Source organism: Diabrotica virgifera, chromosome 2, assembly GCF_917563875.1.
Source record: "Diabrotica virgifera virgifera chromosome 2, PGI_DIABVI_V3a".
NCBI classification, from domain to species: Eukaryota; Metazoa; Arthropoda; class Insecta; order Coleoptera; family Chrysomelidae; genus Diabrotica; species Diabrotica virgifera.
This window is the reverse complement of record NC_065444.1, coordinates 139,633,024-139,655,695: the sequence shown is the minus strand read 5'-3', so window position 1 is coordinate 139,655,695 and position 22,672 is coordinate 139,633,024. Positions and strand designations below refer to the sequence as shown.

The 22,672-nt window shown below is 35.4% G+C and overlaps 2 protein-coding genes and 1 long non-coding RNA gene across 4 annotated transcripts in view; 2 read left to right on the top strand and 1 right to left on the bottom strand.

The window, feature by feature from the left end:
• Positions 1–22,672, top strand: part of LOC114344837 (phosphatidylinositol 4,5-bisphosphate 3-kinase catalytic subunit beta isoform) — a 998,515-nt gene that overhangs the window by 654,671 nt on the left and 321,172 nt on the right. The gene's annotated exons all lie outside the window — the stretch shown is intronic.
• The window catches only part of LOC126880240 (uncharacterized), a 183,131-nt gene that overhangs the window by 103,850 nt on the left and 56,609 nt on the right, over positions 1–22,672 (top strand). The window lies entirely within an intron of this gene.
• On the bottom strand, positions 6,689–8,346 carry LOC126880242 (uncharacterized). Its single transcript, XR_007696514.1, has 2 exons — positions 7,974–8,346; positions 6,689–7,504 (listed from the first exon to the last, which is right to left on the bottom strand). It is a non-coding gene; the product is annotated as an uncharacterized LOC126880242 (long non-coding RNA).

Here is a 22,672-nt window from a genome sequence, read left to right as displayed (position 1 = left end):
TCTTGCGAATGGCAATGGCGGCCGCATCATAAGACATCTTGTTGACGACTAAACAATACATCAACTTACAATTTTATATATTTATCAAATCCTTTGCGGTATCGGCCATTGTTAAGGGGAAAATCTTTCATAATGACCAAAGTACCATAGCGGTCTGTCGTCCAACATTCTGAACAGAGTTTTTTAAATTCATCAAACGACATGTCTGGCGATACGTGTTCATCAAATATATGCTTCAAATTTATCTCGTCCTGCTTGAATAATACAATCATGTTACAATTGTCTCTTATTAGCTGCTTCGGTATTTTTGAATATGTTTGACATAAATAAGCGGCATCAATATCTTTATGTCTGCACATGGAATAATACTCGCGAATCTTCTGTTGGCCATCACATGCAACATCGTCAAATAAAAAAATTGAGTTTGGTTGTGCTTCATCTGGACTGATAATTTCTTCATTGTCTTTGTATGGAAAGTACCCAACACCTTTGACTTGGGCTATTACATCTTGCAGTAGTTGGTATTTCGGTTGAAAGAGGGATTTCGAATAAACATAGACATTTTTGAATTTGGCGCCATTCGGATTAAATAAAAGTGATAGCATGACATTCGTTTTTCCGCACCCACTTGGACCGCAAATAATGGCTCTAAATGAGTTTGGTAGCAATTTACCATGTTTACTGACTGTCACTTTCTGGACAATGTCCAGATTATCAATTGGCAACGTCTGCTCTTGTTGAACGATCTTCATCGTGTGGCAAGTGTAGTACATAAGTACGGCAATATATTATAGATGTCATCACTTGCATGGCATCAGTCCAATGTTGGTCGTCGAAGGAGGAGGTCTCGTGAACTCTTTAATTAATAAACTGCCATTTGAGCTACATATTCCTGGCGGTTATCAGTACTGTGGACGTAAGTAACTTTGCGACAATTTTGTTGTGTTTTATAAGTAAAAAAATACGTTCTTTATAGCTGGAACAAAACTACAAAAACGTCTTGCACGTGGAGATCCAGGCATTAATCCATTAGACGCAGCTTGTAAACAACACGATATCGCTTACTCGCAACATTCATCTCTCGAAGAACGTCACAAGGCCGATAAGGAATTGGAAAATAGAGCCTGGGAGCGATTCAAGTCGAAAGACGCTAGCTTTGGTGAAAAAACTGCTGCCTTACTTGTAACCGGTGGAATGAAGACGAAAAGAAAATTGGGAATGGGATGTCAGTTACGTCGTGGAAGAAAGGGGCGTTACTCTTTCAATCGCGATGTTGTCTCAAAAATTGCAAAGTCCATGAAGAGAGGAGCATCGTTACACAATACTGCTTTGACTGCTGTACGAATTGCAAAATCCATAATCAAAAGACTTGGCGGCCGAAAAGAAATTGACGTTCCTTGCGTATTACCACTAAAATCTGGAGGTTTCCTACCACTCATACCTCTCTTTGCTGGTCTTTCGGCATTGGGGGCTTTAGCGGGTGGTGCTGCGGGGGTGGCAAAAACTGTGGTCGACGCAAAAAATGCCCAAAAGAAATTGGAAGAGGATATACGTCATAATAAGGCAATGGAACATATCGGTTCAGGCCTGTACCTACGTAAGAAACCCAGAGGCGGATTCGGCTTGTATTTGAAAAAAAACTTCCAATAAAGCTGCCCAATCGTCCGCTGTATGACTTGGACATTGCACATTACGCGAAAATACTTAACATACCACATTTTCGAGGAGTTTTCATGAATGACGCTCTGCCTAGAGACGGTCCTCGACAACGAGAATGTGCAATAGTTAACTTGGATGTGTCCGCGCATAACGGAACACATTGGGTAGCATATAGAAAGATAAACAACGACGTGGAATATTTCGATTCATTTGGTAATTTGAAGCCGACCAAAGAACTTGTGAAATATCTGGGTGCACGTGCCAGAATTTTCTACAATAATCACCAGTATCAAACTTACAATCAAATCGTTTGTGGGCATTTATGCTTAAAGTTTTTATATAATGAACAGTAGTAGATTGCTTATGTCCCATATGTTTCGCGAAAAATGTTTTACAGAATATAGTGAAGAAGAACTAAAACACATACCGCTAGAGTATATTATACGGACTGTTAGACCTTCAGAATTGTTAAGTGTATGGCATAAATTGCCTGGGGAATATCGAGGAGAATTTAACTTGCAGATACTACTTCCGTGCTTCGTACATTACAACAGACCAGATTGGAGGACTCACTGGGATGGACCACCCGATTCTCAAGCATCTTGTCATTTATGTAAACTTGCTTTAGAACAAATAAAAAATATGTGAAAAAAAATGGTGTTTATTCACCTATATATATAAATCTATTAATCTATCGACTTGAATCATTCATCATGTCGCAGTTGTTGAGAGTAGTTAGTACCACTTATACATTTTCATTTCAACCACCCACACCATTCGTGTTGGATCCGAAAAAAGATTACGAAATAGCTCTTCGTGCCTTCCATTCCTACAACAGTATACCAAACATTGAAAATAACAAGTTTTATTACTGCAATGACAAAAACAAATGGCAAAACTTTGCTTTTCCCGATGGATGTTATGAAATTGCCGATATTGAAGAATACATACAAAAGAAACTGGGTGCTGACAATGAGCTTAAACCAGAATCGATATTTAGTCTAAAACCTAACCACAACTCGTTGCAGTGTCAAATATTTAGCAAATATAGGATTTCGTTTAAGCAACCTGATAGCCTTGGTACAGTATTGGGATTTTCTCCGGCAATACTCAATCCTGGACGGATACATACTTCGAATCTACCTGTTAGGATTATTAAAGTATCTAGCATACGCTTTGAATGTAACATTAGTACTGGAGCCTTCGACGGTAACAGACCTGCTCATACGATCTACGAATTTGTCATACAATCAAATCCTGGGTACGCAATTGACGAAACTCCTCACAATTTGTTGTATTTACCCGTTGTGTCGCAGCGTGAACTTACCAATATCACTGTCTTGGCTCTCGATCAAGAAGGACGACCTGTAAACTTTAGAGGAGAAGAGAGCACATTGGTGCTGGAACTTAGATCAAGAGGGAAATGGGACTAGTAATAAGGTCATCTACTGCTCAAAGGACACCATTAGTTGTGCAGCCGTCCAAGCGACAACATCATATTAAAAGAACACCATTAGTTGTGTCGAAGCGGAAACCTCTTACGTTCGCAAAAAAATTGTTTTTACAATCACTTGGTTTTAAACTAAAAAATTACAACAATGTATGAAAAACAAGAATGTTCAGACAACATCGTAATGCCTCCAATATTTGATATTTATCGTAAGCCAATGTTTGATGAGTCGATTCGAAAGGCCGAATACCGAACTTATGCACCATTCATCAAATCATTCAACTGTAATGATATTGTAGAATTTAGCATTAATCAAGTTGACTCGTTTTTTGCAATGAGCGAAACCTTGTTGTGCATTAAAGGATCACTCGTCGATAAAGAAGGATCTGGCGTAGTCAAACTAGCCAACAATGTGGGTGCTTTTCTTTTCGATTCGTGTACGTACAGCGAAAGCGCACGGGAGATGGAAACAGTGCGGGATCCTGGTATCGTAAGTGCTGTACGTGCCATGACGTGTTACAATCAAGAAGATTCCCATTATATGGTTATGGCGGGTTGGAATTACCCTAATGATCCCATTCTACACGATGCAGATAATTCATTCAACATACAGATACCTCTTAAGCATATTTTTAACATTTTCAACGATTATCCAATGATTACGTGTGGTCGTCAAACAATAAGACTAGTTCGAGCTCGAAACGACAACGATTGTTTAATTATTACTGATGAAACTACAAAAGCAAAGATTAACATCACCAACATTGAACTCAGAGTGAAGCACATATTTCCAAATGACGAAATTAAACTAGAACTAATGAAGTCCATTCAACAAGATCAACCTATAGTTATTCCATTTAGAAAGTGGGAATTGCACGAATTGCCTACCATTACCAAAGGGGCTAGGCGTGAAGTTTGGGCCGTTAAAACTAGCACATCAGTTGAAAGACCACGTTATGTCATTGTTTTCTTTCAAACAGGCAAACGTAACACGATTACAGCTGATCCTACCTTATTTGACAATGTTAGCATCCAAAGTATTAGATTATCCTTAAATGGAGAATATTGGCCAAACGAGAGAATGCAGTTGGATTTCAGCAAAACTGACTACAACGAGGCCTATTTCAACTATACCGAATTTTATCCCAGCTACGTACATTCCCAACAAAAGCGACCTCTACTCGATTTCTCAGCTTTTAAGAATCGTGCATTGTTCGTCATCGACTGTTCAAAACAAGAAGAAAGCATGAAAGCATCCACTGTTGACGTAAAACTCGATATTGAAGCACATAATGGTTTTCCCGAAAATACCAAGGCCTACTGCATTATAATTCACGACTGCGTAATGGAGTACTACCCACTTACCGAAATTGTAAAAAGTCTAAATTAGACGCATAAAGTGTCAGTAGTACAAGAGCAGTCATCATGAGAGTAGCATTCGTAGATATTCAGGGATTCGCTGTGGACGGGTGGTTTGTTCCCAAAGAACTTACCATCGAAATAGGTTTTAAACGAAGTCATTATATCTTTTTACCTCCGAAACCATTCGATGCGCTAAGTAATGATGATAAGAAGACAGCATCATACGTGGAGAAAAAACTGCTTGGCATTCGATATTCTGATGGAGCAGTAGAATTGTCCAAAATAAATGAAATACTAGAAACCAAGTTGTTGTATGCAGCCGATTACATATACGTTCGAGGAGAACAAAAAGCAGAATTTTTAAGCAAGAAATGTCACATTTTTGGAGTTTTTCCCCTTATTATTGATGTTTGCAAGTTTGATGGCACGCCTCTTGCTACTGGAAACGTTGGTCCTGCTACAAACCCCTGTCACGCCGTTGGACTATTTTCGTGTACAGAAAGAAATGTGGATCGTCTACGTCACTGGTTTTCTTATACAATATTACCATTGTAATTTTTCTATGTATAAATAAATATTTTTAGAGAGAGATTTTTGCTTTTTTATTTAAACACCTTATTTACTGATCAAGTCTTATATTACATGAAGATTCAAATTTTCTCTTTACAATTTCAAACATAATTTTTATAATTAAGATAAATATAGATGCTAATATTACACAAGACATTGCAAAGACATTGTCTATTTCACTTTTCACATACTCGCTGGTGTTGTTGCTGGCACCCATGGTGTAGGCTGAATACGTCTCAATGGATATGTAGCTTGTGGTAGTTTTCTAAAAGCGTAAAGACCTTGCTGCTGCTGCTGTAAATTCAACTCTTCAGGCTTCCACGTTTTGTCCTCAATATGCAGACTATCGAAATGTCTTTTAATTTGTTTTATATCCTCATATGATTTAATATCTTTATTTAACTGATTAAGTTTAGTTTGAAATTCCATAACCCTATGTATGTACTCGGTGGGATTCATATCAATACTGAACATGTTCAGTGTCACAATGTCTCATAAATGCCACGTTCTGCGTCAAATGTCGGACGGAAAACTGAACAATGTCACATATCTACGTCAAATGTCACGTTCTGCGTCGAATTTCACGTCATTCACGTCCTACGTCAAATGTCACGTTCTGCGTCAAATGTCGGACGGAAAACTGAACAATGTCATATAAATGTCACGTCATACGTCAAATGTCACGTTCTGTTAGGCACTATACGGAAAAGAAGAAGAATTGACAGTTAATATTGAACGTTGACAGAAGAAGAATTGACAGTTGGCTTCTGTGTCGTTACCGCTTTCATTTGACACCCCATACGTCAAAATCGGACCAATGACAACAAAGATGTCGAATGTCACGTTCTGTTAGGCACTATACGGAAAAGAAGAAGAATTGACAAACGAAAAGAAGAAGAAGTGACAATAGCTCAACACAATGAAGAATAATTGACAAACGAAAAGAAGAAGAAGAATTGACAGTTGGCTTCTGTGTCACCGCCGCTTTCATTTGACACTCCATACGTCACAATCGGACCAATAGCAACAAAGATATGCTGTAATGCCGTTTTGGCACTGCCGCCATCTTTGTTTTTTGTCTCAACTTATTCGTTACCCCCTCCACGTTCCGACGAGCCCTTGAACCCTCTATACTCTGGGTATAGAGATTTTTGAAGAGAAGAACTGACTAAAGATGGGTAAAATAAATGATAAGAGATTTAAGACTAAAGAAGAGGGGCTTAGCTCAGAAGGAAAAAAAATCAAAAGGGCAGAGAGACACTAAATCTCAAGTATGAGTATTCGGGCTAGCTTCCATACACCGAATATTGGCTTTAGAGATATAAGAAGAAAATTTGGTAATGAAATGATAGTAACTAGGAAGAAAATGAGACTATTAATACAAAAATGGAAGGAAAATAGATAAGAATGCTAGAGATAAAATAATATCGAGTTACAACAAAGAAAGAAGAAGAAAAAAGGGCGCCAACTCGAACGAACAACTCGGCTCTCAGAACCAAGAAGTTGGACAGGTTCGAGATTTTGAAGTAACGAACAACATGAACTCTATGACACTGGTTACCACTACCTGAAATACAAAATACTAAATACTGAGCTTGTCTTGCTATGTCATATACTGGTAATACAGACTGAAATAAAACACCAACCTTAATACATACAAATATATTAATAATAAATATTAAATGTTAACACTTTACATATAACGCAACGTAATAACAGTGATAGAGGATGGGGAAAAGATAAAATAGGACCGCAAAGGCCACTCAACAAGCAATTATCCACTATCACTGGCCAAGCAAAAGTATTAAAATCAAAATCCAAATCAAAAGTCCGTTGGAATAGCAAAAAGGTCTATATAAATGAGTTGGTCAGTGACTCTTTATATATTTTACAAAAAAAACCTACGAGACGTATTCCCTATTTAAAATCCGCGACAAAATTTTACAACCCGATTCCCTATTAAATTTTAAGATACAATTATTTATGATTATTAAACAAGACCTGATTTTATTTATTTTAACTAACTCCTACTTATACTGAATCAAAAAGAAAAAAAAAACAACAACCTAAAACCCTATCTATCACGAAAATATATGTACTCTTCCTAATCGTATGCATACGATAAGTTTACAATGTAGCAAATATATCTTACCCAAAAGTAAATACAGAAAAAGTAAATAAACTTAGCTTTTACACAACAGCCGGTTAAAAGTAGGGTTGCAAGTCCATAGAGATGAATTCTTTTGGCACGCTAACGCTGGTTGGCTGCTGTGGTGAGTAAGTCCTACTGCAAGGTCCTGGGTGAAGATGCTGGTTGTAATAAAATCCGGTATGGTGTATTATCCAACAAAAACAGCCCACTCTAGGGATAAACCATCACAGAGTGGCTAGCAATCTAACTAGGTAGTACATAATCAACGTGATAGAGTCACGTTGTGTGACTAAATAACTAAGTTACGGGATCTAAAATAAAGTTTATTTAATTAGTTATGATGTATTTCAAGAACAGTAGCAGTACATATTGAACAGGCCCAAACAAAAACATCAAATATTAGGTAGGTTAGGTATTCATATGTCATGTCAAAATTTCTGAAGTTTACTTCAATTCAGACATGACAGGGACGTGCGCATTAGATGGACGTGACAGAAGGCTGTATAGATACTCGTTAAAACTTTTTATAAATCACAGATAAAAAAAACCTTAAGTAAAAAGCCTAACGATCAGGTATAAAAGATATTCAAATTTAGGTTTGGACTAAAAAAAACTATGGCCTTGATTGAATGTTCCTTTGCAAATGAGAATGAATATCATTATTATACTATGAATTATATATAAACTTATGTGGTAAATTAATCTACCGAAAGATCTAACTACAATGATGCATTGGATTTCACAAGGAAGGAATGAGAGATAAATGTATTATGTACTTACTGAAACAAGGCAGGCACGCCGGAATATCCACTTCTGTTATGTGAAGAAGTCCAAAGAGATGTTTAACTTTGGTTATCTAGTTTTGTAGATGGGATTAGCTGACGCTTGATTTCCTTCTAATTATTTGATTTCCATCGAAAATTTGTTTCAATCCCGTCACTTAAAAGTGGGAATAACCTTACTAGCGGCGCGCCATCCGCCCTTCGAGCCGTTTCCTGACCAACTGCTCTTCAATGTTATCGGAAATCGATTCGTATCGATCCGATAGAAACATGCGCGGTGCTTTCCTCTTGCTTCGCTGCGAAAATAGGCACCTAGGCGATTAAATAGGCGTCTCCAAAGAATTTTCTAGAGGGGTATTTTTAATGAAATATAATTGAGTGAATCGAAAATCGTAATTAATTTTAAATGGTCCGTAGCATAACTGCTACACCCTCTTACGTCAAAATCGGACCAATAGAAAAGAAGATATGACGTAATGCCCTTTTGGCACTGGCGCCATCTTTGTTTTTTTGTCTCAACTTATTCGTTACCCCCCTCCCCGTTCCGACGAGCCCTCTTACGTCAAAATCGGACCAATAGAAAAGAAGATATGACGTAATGCCCTTTTGGCATATTCCGATGCGCACGCCACATACTGCGTTCAACCCCCCTTTTCATCCCCTTTCCAACGATACGTCACACGTCATCCTACGTTAAGCCGTTTGGCATTTATTAATATTTAAGGGTTGCGATTTAGGGGATGTGCCAGAACGCAGGTTGTCTATCTACTTCCGTTGTCTCTACTTTCGTTTTCCCTCCTGGGATTAAAATCTCGTCTTGTATAGTCCCTCCTATTGTTTTGTCTTCTATCCCTGTAATCCTGTGTTTCTCGTGGTCTGTAATCTTCTTGCGATCTTCTTGATTTTCTTTCTCTTAGACGTGATTCTCTTATTTGTAGGAATTGGCATAAACTATCTATGTCTTTGTAATTTTGCAACGTGATATGATCTTCTAGAGTTTCTTCGAAATGTCTTGTAAAGATATTTGTCTTGTAAAGAAATGTCTTATATTGATAATAATTGTATTGTAAATGTTTTGCATTATTGTATATTTGTAATGCGTATGTTTTTTCTGAGATACCCATCCGATCATTATATTTCCCATTTTGTAATTCTTTGTTGATTTCCATTTGTTGGACTTTTCCCCAGAAATAGTTTAAAAAATTTTGTTCAAACTGTTGCTAACTGTCAAATTCTTCCTCCTTACTGTCAAACCATAGACCTGCCTCATACTTAAGATGGTTTCTGATCGTTTCTTTGGCTGTTTCAAAATTTCTAATGTGTTGTACTTTCTTTTTCAGGCTATTTATGAAAGGCACTGGGTGTAATCTTCTTACATCCCCGCCAAATCGTATTTGCACGTCATCTGTGCTATGTATAACCATTTCTCTCCTTTCTCCGACATTTTGTTGAGTATTGATTTCCGCAATTTTTTGTTCGTTTTCTTTGATTTTTCTTTCTACTTCTTCTATGTCTGCTTGAATAGCGTTTTCCAACTTATTTTCCATATTTTCTAGTTCCTTTTTTTGGCAATTCGTTAACTCCTCCATTTTATTTTGAATTTTCATTTCTTGTTCTTTCATGTGATCTTTCATTCTCATTTCTTGTTCTTGCATGTGATCTTTAATTTTCATTTCTTGTTGTTATATCTCGTTTTTCATTGTTGTCAAACATCTTTTTATTTCCTTTTCATACTTTTCTATGCGTTCCTCTATTTTCTTATTGTTCTCTTCTATTGCTTGTTTTGTTTCTTTATGATTTTTATCCATTTTCTGTTGTGTTTCTTCCAGATTTTTATCCATTTTATCCATTTTCTTTGATGTTTCTTCCTGATTTTTATCCATTTTATCCATTGTCTTTTTTGCTTCATCCATTTTTTGTGATTGTATTTGCATCAGTTGTAATAATTTTTCTAAATCTGACAATTCCTTTTTTCCTGTTTCCATGATTTTGTGTCTAAAATGTCTTCTTGATCTGAATGTTCTCCTTGTTCCAAATGTTCTTCTTTTTGTGAATTTTTTCTTGTTTTTTTGTTTTCTTTGCTTTTGTTTCTTGTCTCTGGCATTTCTTTTCAAGGAATATTATCCCCGCCAAATAGGAAACTTTAAAACACCCTATCTGTTTCAGACACGAAAATTTTCTCTTACCCAATGTAATATGAATATTTCAAAAATCATCAAATGCAAATATTAAATAAATAAAATAAAATATCAGAAATTGTACCTAAAGGAAATTTATATGTCGAAATTCAAATATATCAATTTTGACCACTCAATAAATAGATTTTCCACCACCTGCTTTCCTCTGTCCTTTCCTTTCAAAGTTGCAACCAGAAATACTCTAATGCACCATCAGTTGGGACGCCATTTTGTTATGCTCTATTATATCTATTTAATTAGATTGATTAGCAAATTCTTACTTTAGTTAATTATTCAATTATTTTATTTACTGCCTATGTAAAACAAAACCTAAATTCAAATTAATTTTTCCAATCAATTTTATTCTCAGGGCTAATTTTGTATTGTATACAATACCTGTGATCTGTGGCTTCTAATATTTCTGATTGCTTACTTCTTCCAGGGTGGAAACAGGGAAATTGAAAACACTCAATATCATATAAATGTAATCTCTTGTTTTTATCAAATAAGCCGTGTACATGTGATTCTAAAAATATTAAATTTAAACTTTGTTGCAACAATCTCTTACTTAATCAATTAAACTCATAACTCTAATATCTCCTTGTTTTGGCAAAAAAAATTATTTAATTAATTTATTATTTACTCATACTAAATTTAATAAATTCTACTTTTCTTCTTTTGACTTGATTTCTTAAATTTTAAATGACTAACTGCGTAAAAGAAAAGTTCAATAAACAAATAAACAAATATGGGTTTGATATAAACAAGTTTTCTCCATTCCGACAAATAATTTGACTGACCTTTTGTTTCTTCACTGCCTCGTTCTCTGGATTGCGCCGTCCTTGATTCTTCCAAACACGTACTCTCTGGATGTTTCGAAAAAGTCCCTCTCGTCACGACTGCTTCCAAAAATCATGCAGGATTTGCTCGAATTCTGTTACTCAGTTTTCCTTATTCGATATTTTGTGCAAAAAGATATTAATCAGCTACTCGTTCTAGACAAAACAAAGGAAGCTCCCTCGGACCAGGAAAATTGACTCTTCAACCGGTCGACAATTTTGTTTCAACTTGATTCTGCTCGCAAAGGCCGATTACACACACTCTACACTGATTACTAAACTTATTAAAACAAAAAACTGGACTGCCTTCCACCGATGTTAATTACAAAGTGACCTCTCGTCTCTCGCCAAATTCTGACTCCTAATTTCTTCTCCCTTCTACCTCATCTTTCCCACTCTATCAAAAACACGCCTCTCTCAAAACCATTCATACCCATTTGTCATATTTCAAGAGATATCATAATTAGTTATTTCCTACTTTCTACTTTAATATCTAAACCTCATACAATTTGTATACCACATTAAAAACCTTCCCGGAAAGGATCTTAAAGCCGTCTTTGTTTTCGTCGTTTAGTCGTTTCACTTTTTCCCGAAACACTTGCTTAATAGCAAAATTAAATTCTAAACAATTTTGGTCATATACAGGGTGATGAAAAACTATGATTACATGGTCGTTGATATAAATTTAAATTTTTCTGAATTTCTTTACAAAAAAAAACAATTCTACAAGAGTATATGTATTGAAGTTAAAACTTCTTTAGGGACGTTGTGCACTATTTGGATGGGAAAAAGTATTAAATTATCGACCGTCATTGCGACCGTCATTGCCTCGAAGAAATAAATTTTTGAAGTGAAAACTTCTTGAGGGTCGTTGTGCACTTTTTGGATGGGGAAAAAGTATTAAATTAGCGACCGTCATCGTTTCGACGAAATAAATTTTTGAAGTGAAAATTTCTTTAGGGACGTTGTGCACTTGTTAGATAGGGAAAAAGTATTGAATTAGCGAACGTCATCGCGACCGTCATCGCTTCGGCAAAATAAATTTTTAAAGTGAAAACTTCTTTTGGGGACGTTGTGCACTTTTTAGATGGGGAAGAAGTATTGAATTAGCGACCGTCATCGCTTCGGCGAAATAAATGTTTGAAGTGAAAACTACTTTAGTGACGTTGTGCACTTTTTGGATGGGGAAAAATTATTAAATTTGGATGGGGAGAAAGTAATAAATAAGCGACCGTCATCGCTTCGACCAAATACACATTTGAAGTGAAAACTTTAGGGACGTTGTGCTCTTTTTGAATGGAAAAAAGTATTAAATTATCGACCGTCATCGCGACCGTCATCGCTTCGTTGAAATAAATTTGTAATCTTGAGGGACGTTGTGCACTTTTTGGATGGGGGAAAAGTATTGAATTAGGGACCGTCATCGCTTCGACGAAATAAATATTTGAAGTGAAACTTCTTTAGGGACTTTGTGCACTTTTTCGATGGAAAAAAGTATTAAATTAGCGATCGTCGTCGTTTCGATGAAATCAATTTTTGAAGTGGAAACTTCTTAAGGGACTTTGTGCACTTTTTGGATAAGGAAAAATATTAAATTAGCGACCTTTATCGCTTCGACGAAATAAATTTTTGAACTCAGAAATTTCTTTAGGGACGTTGTGCACATTTTTTATTTTCTTTAAAGTGATTCACCAATTTTTTAATTGATATTATACTGACTAATTGATATAACTGACATGAAATCTGAAACAATAATAACGGAGGATTCCCTGTTAGAAACAAAAACTAGGGCTTGATATATGCTTCCGCACTAAATATGGAAATATTTGCTTTTAATTTGAACATTTTTTCTACCTTCTCCATGGGGATGTAAAAGGCACATCCTGTACCGTCTTCTGATTTGGAGGCATCCGTGTAGATATAGTCGGAATTCAATAGGATTGTCAGGGTATCGCTTAGAAATGATAGACCCTCGAGGGGTCTGAAATGAGAGACGCGTGTAGTTCAATGGTGGCGTGTATATTTTTAAAATAAGGGAAATAATAGGGAACTTACACATAAAATATTGTTATGTATAAATATATAGTATATAAATTATGTTATGTATAAATATTATATTCAAAATATTAAGTCTTAACAATTAATTGTGTAAACCAGATGTACACATAATATTTTCATTCATTTATATTATTTTTTTTTGAGTTTAAGAAATATGTACATTTTTATTTTACAACATCTCAACTGCTAAATTATATTAGATTTTAAATCCAAAACTTTCTTCCCCTATAATAATGAAATTTTACAAATATACTTCTGGTTCGTAATAATTTGTAATAAACAAAACCTATCATTTATAAATATCTTAAATTCATAACAAACAAGAAAGAAAATAACTTAAAAATATAAACGAAACTTTTAGTAATAAAAGTAAGAATATCTAATAACTATTGTATCGCCTCGCATTTCCCCAATAGAATATCTTCCACTGCTTTTTTAAAATTTTCCACAATTAAGACATCAAACTGTAGATGAATGACCAGATTAATCTTTTGAAAAACCCTCGTTAGTCATAATATGCGTTTTAAACTAAACACGACATAGCATTCAAATTGATCAATTTCCAAGGACACAAATATAATAGCTGGGAATTTCCAATTAAATACGATTAAAATGGAAATAATAGAATTTCCGAAACAACCTTGTTTTTCCCTTTTGAACTTTTTAAGTAAATTTAATAAGAGAGTTTTAAGTAAATGTGAATGAATTTGTAAATAGGTAATAGTTTCAAAATAACTTTAGTCACTTTGTTATCGACTTCTAGCAGGTAAAATGTACATTATTTATTTTTTTAAAATAAAATCCATATTCAAACATAAATATCAACTGCTTTACAGAAAATAACAATAGCCATCAACCTAATGTAAACTGCAATTGTACGTAAAAACAAACTTGCCATAATAATAATAAAGTTATTAGGTACATACCTACTTAGAAAATTATAACCAGGTAGGACGAAGGATCTCACAGGTAGTCTCTGAATGTAGCAACAAAAAATCACTAGAACTGTACCTATTAGTTATTATTTTAAATAAATATTTTTATTCTGAATCACTTCCTATTGTTAATTCACTATCACTACTGTCTTCTCCTGGAGTAATGATAATGGGCTCGATAAGAACATCAACACGCGTGTCTACGTCCCACATTTTATCTTCTTCTTTCTGTGTATGTGTAATGCATGACTGCCAGTTGGAAGCGGTTATATTTTGTATGGCTTGGTCTAATAATAATTTGACATCTTTTAATTTATAGGTTGTATTCTTTTGCGCTACCTCATTTTTATTTTTGCCCATATCAGCTCGATGGGATTCAATTCACAATGATATGGTGGAGTTCTTAATACGGTGATGTCATGCTCACGTGCCATTTCGTCTACTGCAAATCTGATGTATTATCTCTTATGTTCCCGCACTATATCAAGTAATTAAACCTTTATCATGGATTCATCAAAATCTATATTTTTACTTCTTAGCCAATCTATTATATCTGCCTTTCGAGATGCAGAAGTCGGTATTTTTTCCACACGACGGCTGTGATAAGGTGCGTTGTCCATTACAATTACCGAACCAGGATCTACAAGAGTCAGTATAGACGAAAACCACTTTTCAAACACATCCGAATTCATATCCTCATGATAATCGCTCGTTTTGATTGAGGTAAATACATTTAAACCACTTTGTAAAAAACCTGAATCACTTCCAATGTGCGTTATAATGAGACGTCTTCCTTTGCCCGAAGGTGCTTTTAAGCCGGTTGAAAGTCCCTCAATGAAAGCCTGTCGCGCCCTTTTAATATTCAAGTCTTGCCATACTTTCGATTTCGTATGACCCTCATTCAACCACGTTTCGTCCGTATAATAAATTTTTTTATTAAGTCTTCTAAAATCACGAATTTTTTGCAAATATTTTCTCCGCCATATCACTAATTCGTCTCTCTCGATCAACAAACTTTTCCGACTTCTCTTCACATACCGAAAGTCCATTTCATGTAATGTTCTTCGTAATACTCTCATGGATATTTTATTTAAAGTATCATCTGCGTCTGCATTAACCTCTCGTTGAATATCCTTTAAAGTGGGCAGTTCGTTCCTCAAATAAAATCCATGAACTTTTCTTCGGATTATACTTTTCGTACTATCGTCCAATACAATTTTTGCACGTCCTTTATGGATTTACGAGCCACAATAATAAGCAAATAAGCCACAATAGTATTAAAAAATTATTTTTATTATTAACGTTTCGACGCCCAAATCGGGTGCCGTTGTCAAAATACAAAATACAGTATTTTGTATTTTGACAACGGCACCCGATTTGGGCGTCGAAACGTTAATAAAAATAATTTTTTAATAATATTGTGGCTTATTTCCCATTAAAAATAGTTAGAATTTAAACTAGTTTACAAAGTAAAAATTAAATAATTAATAACCGATACCGGTAATTATCACAGGTTTTGTTGATAGAAATACGTCTGGTAGCTAGCAAATCTATCACGATATTGGAAAAAAAATCGTAATTGTTTATGAAATTAACTTAAAAACAATTAGGACAAAAATCTCAAAGAGTAATAAAATGTACGTTTTGCTTGTCTGAATATTTTTGATTTTTTGTTTTCTTGTTAGACAAAAATTGGTTATGCTATGGCTGTTCAAAATTTGCCTAAACTCGTGATTAGTTACTCGTTCAAGCCATTTTAACTACAGCTTTTTCAAAACGAAGCACTTTGAACCGATGAAACTTACAGATCATATAAATAATACATAAACAAAGTAACTTGTAAAGTAGTAATGTTAAAACGTATATGTGATGCTAATTAGGGGGCGATTTTCGCGATTTTTTTACCAAAAAATAAAAGGGAGCAACAATATTTGGAGCGTAATTCACTTACTTTTAATATTACAAGTTTTTTTTTAAACAAAAATAAACCTTTTTTTAAACATTTTAAAAAAGTTAAAATGAATTTTCCCCTAAAAGTGCTTCGTTTTTGGGTTATTTCACATTGAAATATTCGATTTGGAATTTGACGAAGAAGAACCTACTTTTCATTACCTGCAACTCTGCTTCTACTGGGTCTACAGATCTCATGTATACACCATTTTTTTCAATTTTTGATGGGCTATATTTTTGCTAAGAATATTTTTTTCTCTAAAATACTTACTTTTTGAGTTATCTCCGAAAAACCGTCCAAAAACATGTTTTGTTTTGTTAAACATGAACATATTCACTCGCAAATAACTCGAAAAGTATTGACTTAGTAAAAAAACTATAGAAGAAAAGTTGTTTAGAATTAGTCATTTTATCCAATTCCGGTCTTATTTTGAATGTATTTTTTTCATCTTCGAGAGGGGATATTCCTCTCCATTTTTGTAAAATGGAGAGGATGTAGAATTGTAAACTTTTTCTTATAAATAATAGACAATTTCAACTACCTATTCCCAAATTTTCATCCTTCCTTTATTTTTTTTTGGGGTCAGATTGTTCTTTGATCGGGCTATCCACCTGATATAAGAAAACAAGTTGTAAAAAATTTCTGGCACACGTTTTCTATTTTTCCAGCAAGTTTCTTCATTTTATATTTAATTTGCTTCAAATGTTTTTGCGGTCGAGCTGTAGGTTTATATTTAGAAACATTTCTTTTAGGTGTTGTAACTATTATAAGCAAGTGTGATAACTTTCTATCTTGTACAATCTTATTTGGTTCCATAAAGAATTTAGCTCTAGCTTCAAGTATATGTTCATTACTAATATTATTACAATTCAAGGATTTTTTGCTGTGATTACAGGGCCTCTCAAAAGTCTCTATAAAATTCTCATTAAAGTGATTTCCATACCTACAAAAGAGAGACAAAAAGGGATTATAAAAATTCTAACCTAACTTTTATACCAACTGATTTACCCCACTTCTTTTTGCCTCTCTCTTTTGTTTAAGCCTCTTTTTTTCATCTTTGTTCCTTCATTTTTCTCCGAAACAGCAACTGTATCTATATTGTTCTCCATTTCCAGAAAAAAAGTGATATTTTACTGCACCACGCCAGCATACAATACAACGAGATACAATATCTGTGTAGAAATGTCAATTTGAAATAAAAATTGCAGATATGTATTGCGATTTGAAAAAAATAATATTTGTAGAAATTGCAGCTTGAAAAAAAAAACGCTAATATTAATTCGTATTTTAAGCGGTTGAAATAACACTTTGATTTAAAATACCATTTTATTTATTTAGCGTATGGCTAGATCACAGTTTTTGTGCATAAATAAAAAGGACAATACATTGTAAATAATAATAATTAATTTTTACATACAAAAATTTAGTGGACATATTCAATCGACTGCCATTGTAGGATCTTATCGGACACTCTTCCACTAAATGTTTGCTCTTCTCAAACCTTCGATATTAAATTGGCACGCTCCTACAGTCCATTTATTAGTAGTTGTTTCATCTTTAATTAATTAGAACACTGTTAGATTTTTCTGCCAGGAGATCTTGTGAAAGATTGTCTGGCGCCTCTTGTGCTAGTCCATTTAGATTATCCAGGGTGCACGTGTAGTATTATCCTGCCGACGCGAACTAGCTTTACACCCCTTTAAAATACCATTAGAATTTTGAACGATTCAACATACAAATTTAAGCGCCACCTTTATCTTAGTAGTGGAATTTTTGTTAGAAATTGCGTTTTGAAAATAAGCTCCTCAAATGTAAACATACCTATGTGTTCCGCTTGTGGAAGAGACATTAATTGTTGCTACGTTTTCAAGCAATTTTTTTGCTCCCATCCAGGTTTTTATCTTGAAAATTGTGCATTAGTCGAGTTAACCGACATTTCAGCAACAGTTAGGCACCTTAAAAAACAAATAATACGAAATTAAAGGCATTGTTGAGTTTGTTCCTCCTGAAAACGAAATAACAATTGGACATTATATTTCCCACTGCAGACGAAATAACAAAAAATGGGAAACTTACGATGATCTTAAATCTTCGGTGGGGTCAAACAAGACAAAAAGCCAATCTTTTGTTTTATTTTTGATTATAGATTATTTTTTCTAACAAGTTTTCTTTAAATGATCAGTGCTATACGAGCCCCGAATCATATCGTTTCCGTAAACGTTTGTGGGGCACTACAGTTTTAGGTAAAATTGGAGCACCACATTATAATATGATGTGAAACTTTTTTGTTTACTTACAACAAATCAGACGCTTTGGCAAAAATCCAGAACAAACCTAGCATTACCTTGTGGTTTATTCAGAGTTTCTCTAATCGTTTGGATTCTATATGGGATAGTACAGCTTTACGTAAAATTGGAGCGCAACATTATATCTTGTATAACTTTTTTGTTTATGCAGAACAAATTACACGCTTTGGCAAAAATGCAGAACAAACCTAGCACTAACTTGTAGTTTATTCAGATTTTCTCTAATCTTTGGATTCTATAATGGGGCAGTACAGCTTTACGTAAACATGGAGCGCCACATTATATCTTGTATACCTTTTTTGTTTATGCAGAACAAATTACACGCTTTGGCAAAAACGCAGAACAAACCTAGCACTAACTTGTGGTTTATTCAGATTTTCTCTAATCGTTTGGATTCTATATGGGGCATTACAGCTTTACGTAAACTTGGAGCGCCACATTATATCTCGTATATATTTTTTGTAAATGCGGAACAAATTACACGCTTTGGCAAAAATGAAGAACAATCCTAGCACTAACTTGTGGTTTATTCAGATTTTCCATTCTATATGTGGCAGTACAGCTTTACGTAAAATTGGAGCGCCACATTGTAGGTTGAATAACTTTTTTGTTTATGGGAAACTAATTACTCGCTTTCGCCTGGAGGTAGAACAGGCCTGGAGCCTAGCACTAAGTGGATATCTGTTTGAATATTTCGGAAAGTTTTTGTTTTCGAGTGGGCCTTACAAGTTTATGTAAAGTTAAAATGCCACATATTTTTTTCAATGACTTTTATTTTTTTAGAACAAACTTTAAAATTACAGAACAAACTAGAACAAACCTAGCACTAACTGCTACAGTTGTGAAAAGATATTTTGGGAACTTGGGCAATACAGGTTTACAGACATATTAATGGCTTAGCGATATCTGCAAACTTCTTGATGAACCTCCGATAGTAAGTACTTAGTCCCAGAAAACTTTTCACTTAATTTTTGTTAGTCGGTTCAGGCCATTCCTTAATGGAATCGATTTCTCCTTTATCCACGGCCACTCTTTCTTTAAGAAACGGAATTCACGATTCAGAAACGGAAACTTAAATACCTCGGTCATATTATGAGACATGATAAATATCATATACTCCAACTGATAATACAGGGTAAAATAGAGAGCAAACGCGGACCCGGAAGAAAAAGACACTCATGGCTTCAAAACTTACGCCAATGGTTTGGACTAACATCGATCGAGTTATTCAGAAACTCCGCAAACAAAATTAAAATTGCTATGGTGATAGCCAACGTCCCTAACGGACAAGGCACATAAAGAAGACTCCTTCTTTGCTGATTATATGACCTAAATAATTGACTTTACTTTGACATAGCTGGCACTTCTTGGGGTTTAACATCAACTGGGCAGCTTTAAGTCGATTAAAAACGTCATCTAAATTCTTCAGATGGTCTTCAAAAGTCTCCTCCAAAACGATTATGTCGTCTAAATACACCAGGTACGTTTTCCAAGATAACCCCCTCAACACATTTTCCATAAGCCTCGCAACTGCCGCAGAAGCATTACGGAGTCCAAACGGTATAACGTTGAATTCCCACAATCCAGATCCTGTAGCGAAGGCTGTCTTCACCTTATCCACTGGGTCCATTTCTACCTTCCAATATCCAGACTTCAAGTCCAACGTAGAAAACAGTTTACTTCCAACCAATGTGCCCAACGTCTTGTCGAACCGAGGCAGAGGATAACAACTGTATTTCTCGGTAACATTGTTCAACAAACGGTAGTCCACATAGAACCTCGTAGTTTCGTCTTTCTTCTTGACTAGGACCACCGGGGAGACCCATGGGCTCGTGAAAGGTTCTATCACCCGGTCTTTCTTCATTTCTTGAACAATCCTTTCAGCTTCCTCTATCTTCGCCTGTGGTAATCGTCAAGCTGTTTGACGAATTGCCTAGCGTTACCAGTGTCAATTTTATGTTTGACAACGGTAGGCCTTCCTGTCTTTCCTCCTTTCGGTACGAACATGTCACGATATCGAGGAAGAAATTCCCTTAATTTCCTTTTCTGCACTTGATTTAGAGACTGGCATGCAACTGCAACCATTTGGTCGAACTTGTCGTTGGAATTATCTATGTTGTCGTTTGACGAACTATGGACGTCACGGGTACACAAGTTCCTACTTTTGTCTTCTTCTTGATGGTCACTGGGTAGTCGTTGACATTAATGAGTCTTATGGGAATTTCTTTAACAGAAGTAACTAATTCCTTTCCAATTATAATTCCTCGGCCAACCTCCTCTTCGTGGTTACATGGCTCCATGATAACAGGTGTTCTTTCTTCTAAAATTCCCTGTAGCTGCGCTACGATGATCGTTTCACTCCTTGCAGGCATAACTGTATCTTCTTTACCGCTTCGTTGCCAACTTTGATTATCCTATTGTTAAAATTCAATTGAAATCCAAACAAATTCATTACATCCATTCCTAATATAACATATTCTTCGATGTCAGCAACTATGACAGTATGGACGAACTTTTCTGCTCCAATTCCTAATTGTATCTGGATTTCTCCGTGGGTGTTGGCATTTTTACCTGTGGCAGTCCGCAGTCACAACCTCGTTGGTAAGAGTTTCTTAAGGCTCTTTATAACTGACGGTCGTATGATGGTCCTGGTCGCTCCGTTATTCACCAACTTTTTACCATTTATTTCTCCATCTATATATACACTATACAGGAGTATATACACTATATATACACTATACACTATATATACAGATACTATATATACAGATACTATATATACAGATATATACACTATACAGGAAAAATACAGGAGTAAAGAAACAACGCTCATATGGTATTCATTGATCTTGAGAAAGCATATGATAGAGTTCCTCGAGAGATTCTGTGGTGGGCACTCAATAAGAAAGGAGTCCCTGGTGAATATGTAAAGATTGTGAGGGATATGTATGAGGGAGTAACGACTAGTGTTAGGACAGGTGTGGGAGAGACTGATAAATTTCATATGAAAGTAGGATTGCACCAAGGCTCTGTGCTTAGTCCGTATTTATTCTCATTAGTTTTGGACCAGATAACAGCGAAACTACAGGGTAACATTCCATGGTGCTTAATGTATGCTGATGATGTCGTGTTAGTAGGAAATAGTGAAAGAGACTTAGAACAAAAACTGGAACAGTGGAGACAAGCTCTGGAGGAAAAAAGTTTAAAACTTAGTAGGACAAAAACAGAGTATTTGGAATGTTCATTTAAGGATGGAGCTACTACAAATAAAATGGTATCTTTGGATGGTGAAATGATTGTGAAAAGCAATAGTTTTAAGTACCTAGGATCGGTATTACAGAGTAATGGAGAAATAGATGGAGATGCATGCAGTAGAATTAGGGCTGGATGGATGAAGTGGAAAGAAGCGAGTGGTGTGTTGTGTGACAGAAAAATTCCAATGAAGCTGAAGGGAAAATTCTACCAAACAGCCATAAGACCGGCTATGATGTACGGAACTGAATGTTGGGCAGTGAAATAGAAAGAGGAACAACGAATGCATGTGGCGGAAATGAGAATGCTTAGATGGATGAGTGGAGTGACAAAGAAGGATAAAATTAGAAATGAGTATATTAGGGGAAGCCTAGGTGTGGCACCAATTGATGCCAAAATGAGAGAGCATAGGTTAAGATGGTTTGGTCATGTTCAACGTGTTCGAGACGTTAATCACCCAATACGAAGAATAGCTGAAGTGCAGATTCCTGGAAGGAGCAGGAGAGGAAGACCTGGGGGGCGGCGATAAGGCAGGACATGTTGGTAAAGGGGATTAACATTGATATGGCCCAAGATAGAATTGTGTGGAGAAATGCAATTAGGGAAGCCGACCCCGCATAGGGATAAGGCAAAGAGAATGATGATGATGATATACACTATCTTCACGACATTTCAAAGAAGCTATTAGTATTAGATGTTCTTTAGAGAAGTTTCTAGTCAAATGTGACCCCTAGGGCCTGTCCGTTCTCGTATTTCCTGCTGGCGAATTTCTTGATTTATGTTCTTACTAAAACTTCGGGCGTGTCCTTTTTCACCACAACTGCAGCAATTCATGGTCTTCGTTTTCTTCGATGTAATGCCTTTCACCATATTAACAAGCTGGTCAAGTTTGTCTTCATACTCTTCTTCTGTCATAGTTCGAACTTTACTGTACCCACCAGAGGCATGCGTAGCTGCTAACCTGGCACTATCTAGCTCATATTCTTGAAGGGCCTCATCTTTCTTTTGTCTTCGATTTTTAAACCGCGCGCGATAGACATACTCCAATTATTGTTCTTGACCATATCGCATGTTTAATCTCTTCATAAGCTGCTTGTACAGGATTTATATTATCATTCAAAAATAAGAGTAACCTATATCCATTTAATGTTTAAAGTCTCAAACAAATATTAGTTACAT